Genomic DNA, 10,813 nt, shown 5'->3' with positions numbered 1-10,813 from the left:
TGGGGGCAGAGAAAAAACAAAACAATCGACTTAATAGTTGGATCTTTTTGATGAATAGCCAGATCATTTTAATGCTGTAGTGAGAATCACTATAGAGGATTGCAGAAAAAAGTGTTTGTGTCGTCCTATTGTTCAGAGATTACAGGTTAGAATCCTGGTGATGCTGTAGCCATCTGCAGCCACGAGTCCAAGAAAACAAAATTGGCAGTGCTCTCTGGATAGGAGGGATGATGTACCGTCTTTCCTGTCAATCACAGCAACATTAGACAATTGCGGGTGCACTATGAGCTCATGAATGTGTAAAAGGGGGGATAATGGTTTCTTCCAATTTGGTTACTATGCCCAGTGACACAGTACATGCAGAACCTTGAAAATATGTGGATGGATGGCTTCATGTGTCTGAGGTAGCATGGGATAGTCTTTAACCTCCACTATTGGATGATATGGGAGACCTGGTGAGTGGGAAATGAGGACAAGACTAAATTAGGGAGATATTAGTATAAAAAATAGTATTTTAACACTGGAACATGCAGCTCAACCAATCAGATTTATTAATAAAGCAAGGCAAATTGGATTGCCAAAGTGCTACAAGAGCAAACATAACAAATAAAAGAACAATAAAGTCATACAAGCTTCACACAAAATACCAGACAATAGCAGAAATAGCATGCGTACACATAGGCACCCAACAGGCTCATGGCAAGTTAAACTTTAGTGAAAATAAATGAGCTTACTTTGTAGGTTAAAAAAAAAGAAAGAAATCACACCTTTTTAATGGATACCAACAGGTTTTTCCAGATCTTAGGGCTTGCTGTGGCAAAAGCTCCATCGCCTTCATGCTTTATTCTGGACCTGGGGACATAGAGCAACCTAAGATCCCCAGATGTATGGATTGTGGGAGCTCAGCATATCAAATAGATATACATGCACATGGTTAATCAATGATTTAAAAAACAAATAATAACATTTTGAAGTCATTCTAAATAGGACTGGAAGCCGACAGAGAGAGAATAGCATTTCTAATATCATGTTTGTATAGATCTTAGGCTAGAAGCCAAGCTAACAAATAAGATGGCACTAACCAAGTATACTGAGCTAAGAAAGGCCATAGTAAATGTATAAACGGTACTCACACAATGCAGTAATATTTTTTTTTCTCTAAGAATTTAGAGTTTGCATCTGCACCTATAGACTGACTCAATGTCCAAAAAAGTCATGAAACATTGAAGATGGAGTCATTAAAAATGATACAGATTTCTATTTTTCATTCAATCGTGTATCCATCTGAGATCCAACACTGGCAGGCTAATGTCTCAAAATTGTAAATAAGCATTTTTTTACAACTCACTAGCTACATATACATTTGTGTATATACTGTAATTCTGCTGTGAATGGTTTTATCCAGTGGAATTGTCCTCAGTGCAGGAACCGGTGCGACACAGTGTAATAAAAAGGCGAAATGAGGTTTACGGCTCTCTGAAGAAAAGCATGGAAAGATCTGTCCTCCATGCAATAACTAATCCATTTGCTGATTTGTGTAAGCCCGAAAGAAAGTCATAACATATGACCATGTACTCACTTTGGGCTAAATCTAGGCAAGCTCCCACAGTGCTGAGAATAATTTATAAACAGATGTACAGAGACTTTTTTTGTAGCTAGTGAGTTGTTTATGAGCCAGGTCTGGGCCAAAGTCTGTTGAGGTTTTATGATTCAACGTTGCTTTATCTTCCAAAGCAAACAAGTTGAAATGACACATAGCCGTAAAATCTCAGCTATAGATTATATTTGATAGGAAGCCAAAATTCTACTTATCCATAAGTGATCTTGTAAATAAAAATATCTTCCATTTCAATGTGTTTTAATGTTAAGGTTCTGGGTTGGATGTGCAATGTATGATTTTTTACCTTTTAATAATGTAATGACCACAGTTTCATTATTCTTAACCCACCTGAAATGTTGGTTGTTATACATGCTTTCATTAATATTGCTTTGCTTAGCCAAACATTCTGCTTGTTGGAATCCTCCATTTCATGTGTACATACAGTAGGTTGAAAAAAGAAGATGCTAACCTAAGAAATGGGTGAAGACTAAGAAATGGGTGCATCAGAGACATCCTACCATCTATCAGGGTAAAAGAAAGCTCGAGAAAAATTGAGACTCTCTCTCGTTTCTGACACCTTGGTGTAGAATGAACTTCCTATAGATGGCTGAACAACTGAGTCTTCAATGTCTAAAGACCTAGCTGTTCCTGATGTAATTAAACTAGCACTTAAAAAAATCAAAAACAACATTTTATTTGCTTTTCATACTGTATTAATTCCTAAGAAATTCCTTTTTAAACTAATGGTGTTCTTAGTGTGTGACCTAGTGAACCAGTATCAGGATGTATTTAATAGACACTTCAAAGCTCTTCTGTAACACTCTCTGGATAATAGCGCCTGCCAGATACCATAAATGTAAATCTAAATTGCATGTGAAAATATACACGTCTTTACATTTTCAACAGTATTGCTCTAAATAAAAGTCATTTCTTCATTTCAAACAAGCATGCTGTTTATATCTTGTTTTACTTATCCCCAATTTATTTTTTTTGTACTTCATGGCTTTCCTGTTTCTGGATTTCCGCAGTATATTTTTTTTTCTGTTATCAACCAAAGCTGCATGTCATCTTTCAAATAATCAATTGTCTATCCGCATATGAAATTTGTGCTCTGTCTCCTTGTTGTGGAGCACTCAATAACTGAACAGACATGCCGCCTTGGGGCTTATTCACAGCCTGCCAAAAATCCCGACATAATATGGCCAAATATTTGTGACATTACAAACCAAATACTTTTACCACACACACACACACACACACAAATATATATATATATATATATATATATATATATATATATATATATATATATATATATATATATATATAATTCAACAAGGCAACAATACAATTGAGCAGATGTCTAAAGACAACACTTATATAATAATTTGTTTATTAAAATTTACATTATTTAGGAACATTTCCAGGCTTTTTTTTCATTGCTGTGGAGTTACATTTCCAGCATTTAGCAGACACCCTTATCCGAAACTTACATTTTTATCTCATTTTATACAGCTGCACAATCAAGGTTTAAGGGACTTGCTCAGGGGCCCAGCAGTGGCAGCCTGGTGGATGTGGGATTCAAACTCACAGCCTTCCGATTGTTAGTCAAGCACCTTAACTACTAGGCTACTGCAGCCCTTATATTTTTAAATTTTAGAGCAGTAAGGCTTAATTTGAATTAGTGAAAAAAAAGTTTTTCCGTCTGAACAAACAGGTTCCAAAATATAGCAAAAAGCAGAGAGAAAATGTATAATTTATTTATGTGAGCCAATGTGGGAAATGTGCAGTGTCTTTACATGATAAACAGAACACTCTCTGAGATTCTATGAAAGACTTTAAAAGAAGCTGAAATGGCAAAAGCTTTTAGCATTGTCTGTAAATCTCAACATTTTAGACACTCACCCCTCAAATATAAAATACAACATTTCCAAGACTTCAAATGTCACAAATAATAAGTTGGCCTTTCACCAAGCAAGCAATGCACTGCCCTCAAATACAGCATGAAACAGAGAAGAAGTGTGAGTATGTGTGCTTTTAGAGATGACGAGACCTGGAAATTATTGTTCTGAAAAAGACAGAGGGGGATGACAGCAGAAAAATAAAAGACATCTATCTTCGGACATTGCTAAATCAAAGAAAGGTAGCAAGTTTGCTCATGGAAATGAAGCTCTGAACCAGCAGGATGGCAAGGATCTCTGACTAACTGATCGTGAAATATTGTGAGCATTAGGAACACTGTAGAATACACACACACAAAGCAAGAGAAAAAGAAACCAATACTCAAATGGAGGCCGACCCTTCACCACTGGGCCATTACTCACATACACCGCTGTGAATATTGCATTGCTCTAGATCTATCAGAGTTAAACAAAGCTTAAGAAACATGGACATCGACTGGAGAGTGTTCAAAAGAAATATCACGTGAACATTTTGAGCACTGAAGAGAAAAGACAAGTGGGGTAAAACTCATATGCCTTGAATAAACATATCTGCACAAAAAGACCGCTTGAATATTTGTGAACCCTTTAGAAATTCCTGTATTTTTGACCAAAACATCATCAGAAGTACTAAAAGTAAACAGAGTGAACACAATCAAACAAATGAGGCAACAATATTATACTCCTTCATTTAATTATTGAGAAAAATGATCCAGCATTACATATCTGTGACTTGCAAAAGTATGTGAACATTTGAGTAGGAAAATAGGAAGTAACATGGAAATCTTTTTACTTACAATGCAACACTCAGAAAGCTGGATCATTATTTACAAGAGGACCATGGATCAGGACCAATTTGGGTCAAAAATATGTTTACACTTTGCAGCCTTTACAAATTGACCAAACTCTCAGGGCAAATGACCCAGTGCAGAAATATCCTTTATTATACTTAGGTATTAAGGTATAAAATGGCACAGCATCCTTATAAGGGTATAAAAAGGCACAGCATCCTTAGCAGCTGGTAGTAAATTAAGTTGCCTTCGTGTGCTACTAGAATTATTGTAAACATGAGTTTCCCACTGGGAGGTTGCACATGAATAACCCATTAAGTCGTAATTACGATTGGGAAACTCTGGTACCCGAGTTTCTAAGATGGGAGGAGCCCTAAACTTTCAGCATGTAGAATGAGAGTGCAGTCTCTTTACTAAATGACAATTTTTATTCATTTTTCTAAAATGCGGCTAATTGTTGTTGTTTATCGTTTGTATATCAGCAACCATTCTATGCATATTGTACATTTTTGCACCATGAAAATAGCTTGTATTTGACCAGAATTCCATTATCGTCAGCAAGCTAGATATGTAAATAATGTGTTATAGTGTCAAAATAAAAGTAAAAGAAAAATAAATATGTTTCTGTCAACAAAGCATGTGAACACAATATGCTTGTAATTACAACTTCAGAAGTGTGAAATAGGATAATTCTGATAGCACCTGAAGACAGCATTAACATGTTCATATATTTTAGCCAACAAGTAGAATTGTGGTGCATTATGGAAAAATGCAGAAATTAGATCAAGCCTAAACACCAACTGTATGAATTTTCTGAGTCTGTGTGAGATTTGGATGAGAACTTGCATGAATAAGCTTTGATATAAATACTGTATGCTGACCGGGTTATTAGTTTTTCATTTTAATCCACATTAATAATACAATTTGCTCTAGATCCCTTATATGCACACATGTATTTTTTATTTTTTTATAGTATTTTCCAATGTAGAAACTAGCCAGGGCAAGAACAAAGAAGCGTTAAGAGACTTGTCTAACGTGCTTAACACTGGGACCTTGATTCTTGGATCAATAGCTCAGAGCCACCACTGTCCTGATGTATAAAAAAATGTTTTCAATCAACAGTTTGTGACAATATGCTACTGATATAATAAATAGTCATTAGGTAACATAAATTCAAGAAGATTAATTGAATGAGTATGCATTTCATATTATTTGTCAAACACTGCTTGAACCTGTGAATTACAATTAAGAAACTGAATGACAACAATAGTTATTATTGATAGTATATTTAATTTCTTGACTTCTTTTTGCTTTGTTTGACCATACCAAGCCTCAAAAGTTGAATCCTAAGGATGTTTAATGATTGAGTTTTAGAGAGCTTAATGATTAATGCCAATCACATTAAGGCCTCAAACATCACTGTTCGTGTTTGATGTTTTCCAGAAAATCTCTTTTCTTTATCATCAGTCTCAAAGCCTTGCAGTTCCTCAGATACGATTCCACAGACTGAGATTGATTTGAAACTGGCACGTCTAAGCAGTGTGTGGGTTGGTGTAATTTTGTTTCTTTGTCCTTTATGCTTTTAACTTCCCAATCTAGCCTGAAACAATGCAGTTACAGCAGTTGCTAAGACATTATGAGTCAATCTAGGGCTCGGGAGGATACTCTTCTAGCTTTCTAGGATACAATAATGTAATTTGTGCATCTGATATGCTGCATTTGTGCCTGTGTATGTGACTGTGTACACAGACTAGTGTTCCTGATAACTCTAATATTGACCCTGTTGATAATAGGAAAGGGCAAAGATGGCTTTTGAGTACAACATTTGTTACAACCATATGTGGTTTGGTTTCTTATTTATTGTGAGCATGTACATTACATACTATATATTTCTTGCCACCTCCCTGGTTTGGTGTTTGATTCTTGACAAGTTGTGCAAAGTTTGCTTGCCCTTCCCTTGCTTTGAGGGTTTCCTCTGGTTCTTTGGTTTTCTCTCCAGCACAAAGAGATGCATTTTTAATTGATTTACATTTCTATATTGTATGTAGTGTGTGTGTAATTGTGCCCTGTGATGGGCTGACACACCAAGGTATAACTATAGTGCCCACCCTGAATCACCTGGGGTAAGCGTCATGTTTTGTGCAACCCTGTTTAGGATAAGTGTTACAGAAAATTGATTGATAATGTCCAAGGTTTGCTTCTTTAGTTTGCACTGGAACTCCAAAATTAATAATTCAGCTAATAATGATGCGATTGATATCACTTTTAGCCAGATGTAGACATGTAGTCTAGTTAAAGTACTGAAATACATAATTTGGTCTAATGATACTTTCTTTAAATAAATTTAATCCACAGTAATTTTGTTTGCATTTTTTAAAATAATAATAATAATAATAATAATAATAATAATAATAATAATAATAATAATAATAATAATAATAAAATTAAGCTTTGGTACATTTTATTTTACAGATTCCCCAAAAAAGCAGTTTCCTATCAAATCTCTACATCTTAAAATCTCTAGTCAGAGGCAATGTCTGAGACAGTGAAGACTGACGAGCATCTTAGGTCCAATTCATCAGGCATCTTCAATTTTAAATGCCCCAAAGGAAACAGTGTGTTAATGATCTCCAAATGATTGTGAAAAAAAACTGTGGAAATAACAACATCATTCAGGATAATGTGTAAGTGGCATCTCTGCAAGATAGCTACATTTGTAGTTAGAAACAAGTACAAATGAACATCAGTTAGTTAGACAGCATTAGGTTTCTTTATATACAGTTAATAATTGAGGTGGTGTTCACCTCAGCTTAGCTCATATATAGATAGATATAATTTTTTTCAGAAAATTTCTTTATCAAATACAGAACATTTTGTATTGTCTAAACTGTAGGAATATTTTTCAGTATAATTTTTCAATAGAAGAATTTACTCATACTTGAGTGATTTTCTGGCATGGATTGTAGCATGTTTTATCTAAATCAGTGTGTTTTGTACTCTTTGCACTCTTTCTCCTGTGTTTTACATCATCTCAGCGTTTCTCTTATCCGGTTTTTGACCAAATTTATGTAAAGAAGCCTAACATAAGCAAAAGTCAATGTAATCAATTACAATACTTCAAGTAAAACACTACTACTAGTAAAATGTTACTAGTCTTGTTTTTGAACATATTTTAAGTTACAAAATAATAATAATAATAATAATAATAATAATAATAATAATAATAATAATAAAGATTATTATTATTATTTTTATAGTTGTTGTTGTTATTATTATTATTATTATTATTATTATTATTATTATTATTATTATTAATGAACATTGGTATATAATAAGCATTTGCTACATAGTGATGATGATTACAACTGGTGTTACTTGAGTCCTCCATCCATCACTTACAGATATAAATAAAATTAAAAAAAAAAAGCTCAGAGGTGCAGTGTGGCTTACTGACTCACACTGTCTGGCTCAACGGGCTGTGTTCCAACAACCTGCTGATCACAGCACAGTCTTTGAAATGCAAGACGAGACAAGATATTCAGAAGTAATTTATTTTTTCCAGTGTTTGGTGTCTCCTTGATGCTGTGAGTCATTAATTGCCAGTTGCACTCTATTAGGATGCTGAGAGGTTTGTCAGAGGAGAAAAAGGGAGGGAAAAAGGAAGAGTGCTTTTGTCTGCTGCTTCTGCTGCTGTTGCAGAGGCAGATCTGTGGCCTTGAGAAACGCAAGCTGCCCCTCCCTTCATTCTGTGCAGGACTTCACAGAACATCCATTTATTTTATATCTCTCATTCTGTATTTTTTGTCACTCACTACATCTTTGTGTATCTTTCTTTCTACGATACCCTTATCCCACCCATCTGGGGAGTATTTGTCTTCTCTGCCTGTAATACTGCTTCTTTCTTGCTCTATCCCTATGTCTCTCTTGTTCTCCATCTTCCTATATCTTTCTTTATGCTGATAAATGAAGTGGCGGGTGTATTAAACTGTTGCTGCTTAAAGGCAGAAAACTGTCATGTTGGGTTCAGTGAGTTGGGTTCTTGCTCCTCAGCAAGATTCAGGCTACATGAGCTACACATACTATCCACCCACCCACAGACACACACACAGTGAGACGCTCAGTCTATAGCATTCCTGTCATAGCCTAAGGTGCCAAAAATGAAAGGAGAGGAGATGAGGACAAAGGAAATTCAAGAGAAGAGGAGGACAAAGGAATTGAGAGGAGGCACAAGAGAGGAGAAGAGGAGAAAAGATACTGTGGAGAACAGGGAAGGATGGTGACTAAACAGGTAAAAGAAGAGAAGAGGACAAATAAAACTAGGGAGAAAAGAAAATAAGGACAAGAGGAGGGGGGAAAGGACAAAGAAAACTAGGGAGAAGATAAAAGGAGGACAAAATGAAGTAGGGAGCAGGAGAGAACCAATGGAGCAAAGGACAGGGAAGCAGATAAAAAGAATTAAATGGAGGTGAATTAAGGAAACAAAAACAGAACGGAGAAGACTACAAAAGGAAATAAGGAAGAATTTGTAACAAAAACTAGGGAGTACAGGTGGATGAAGAGAAAGAGGGTTAACAGGAGTGGAAGACAAATGGAATTAGGAATAAGACAGAAAGGACTTTGGAAGAGGAACTTAGAAACTTAGAAATGAAGAAGCAAAGAATGTGATGAGGAGAACAATAGGAACTTGGAAAAGATGAGGACAAATGGAACTAGGTATGAATGAGGATATAATGAACCAGGGATTGACACCAAGAGTTGACATAGAGTTGACAAAAAAGATCCAAAGGGAGCCAAAGAATTGAAGGGGAAAAGGTGGAAATATAGGGGACAAGGGAAAAAATGGCAAAAATAAGTATGAAGTATGAAGAAAGTGTAAATATATAGAAATTGTGGCCAAAAGAATTCAGGAGAAGAGGTGGGGTGGCTGGTTCCAGGGGGGTACTGCAGCTGTTTGTCCCACGTCCAGTAGGTGTCATTAATGTGAATGGTGCTTTTCTTCCTCTTTTCCTCTCTCTCTTTCTCACACACACACACCTCTTCCCATTGTCTCCCAAGCTCCCAAACACATACACTATCATATCCGCAATTAAACACACCATCACATCCGCAATAAAAGTCATACACTCATTATTGTTCCGGTCCACATGTGCTTTATTTGTGCACACAACAGACACAGATGGCATTCTCTTGCAGCTGATATTCATATTCATTCTTAATGGACAATAAATGGAAATTTTAATGCTTACATTCACAGCCTTTTCTTGTTAGCCAGAATACTGCAGGACTTTAATACTCATTAGGAACCATTAAAACAAAGCAATGTTGTATTACTCCAGCTGAGATTCAGTGACATTTGTTGGAAATATCTGTCCTTGAATATCTGGGACCAGGGACACCTCCCCACCAGCAGAGGTCACTGTCCTCAGAGTTCTAACATGACATCCGCCATACATTTCCAGTTCACTCCTCTTGTATGTATACACACAAAGATTATTCCTTTATTGCAAAGTCTTGCCAAACATTGCTGTAAAAATGCCCTTGCACATGGATCCTCTACAGTCTTAGTGTCAGTAGTTTGATATTGGCCAGAACTCGATTTGACACATTTTCTCATTCTGCTGAGGAATTTATACATGCCCTTTAAAGGTGTTTTACATTTTCATAACTCCACATTGTATCACTTTAGTTATTATGTGTGAGGATCTAGGGGCACGGTGGCTTAGTGGGTAGCACGTTCGCCTCACACCTCCAGGGTCGGGGTTCGATTCCCGCCTCCGCCTTTTGTGTGTGGAGTTTGCATGTTCTCCCCGTGCCTTGGGGTTTCCTCCGGGTTCTCCGGTTTCCTCCCCCGGTCCAAAGACATGCATGGTAGGTTGATTGGCATCTCTGGAAAATCGTCCGTAGTGTGTGAGTGCGTGAGTGAATGAGAGTGTGTGTGTGCCCTGCGATGGGTTGGCACTCTGTCCAGGGTGTATCCTGCCTTGATGCCCGATGACGCCTGAGATAGGCACAGGCTCCCCGTGACCCGAGGTAGTTCGGATAAGCGGTAGAAAATGAGTGAGAGTGTGAGGATCTTAATATTAGTCGACATTATACGCACAAGCCATTTTAATTGAAACACTTGTGTCCTTTCTCATTTATGCAATTATTCAATCAGCCAATCATATGGCAGAAGCACTATACTGTACTAATACAGGTCAAATGCTTCAGTTAATGTCCACATCAACATCACATAGAACACACAACATACCAAACTTTGAGGCAAGTGTTCTATAACAGCTGAAGATCACAACATATTCCGCTGCTATCAGCCAAGATCAGGAATCTGGGGCTATGTTTGATATGAAACTGAACAATATATATATATATGTATTTTTTTTAGTCTTTTACTGTCCATGTTCTGTCATATCTGTCAAAATTCTCATAAAGGGAAATGAAGATTCCTTAAAGATTCCTTAAAGCTCTCAAACACATCCAAGAAT

Source organism: Tachysurus vachellii, chromosome 1 (assembly GCF_030014155.1).
Source record: "Tachysurus vachellii isolate PV-2020 chromosome 1, HZAU_Pvac_v1, whole genome shotgun sequence".
NCBI classification, from domain to species: domain Eukaryota; kingdom Metazoa; phylum Chordata; class Actinopteri; order Siluriformes; family Bagridae; genus Tachysurus; species Tachysurus vachellii.
The sequence above is the reverse complement of the archived record's forward strand: the minus strand, read 5'-3'. Positions refer to the sequence as shown.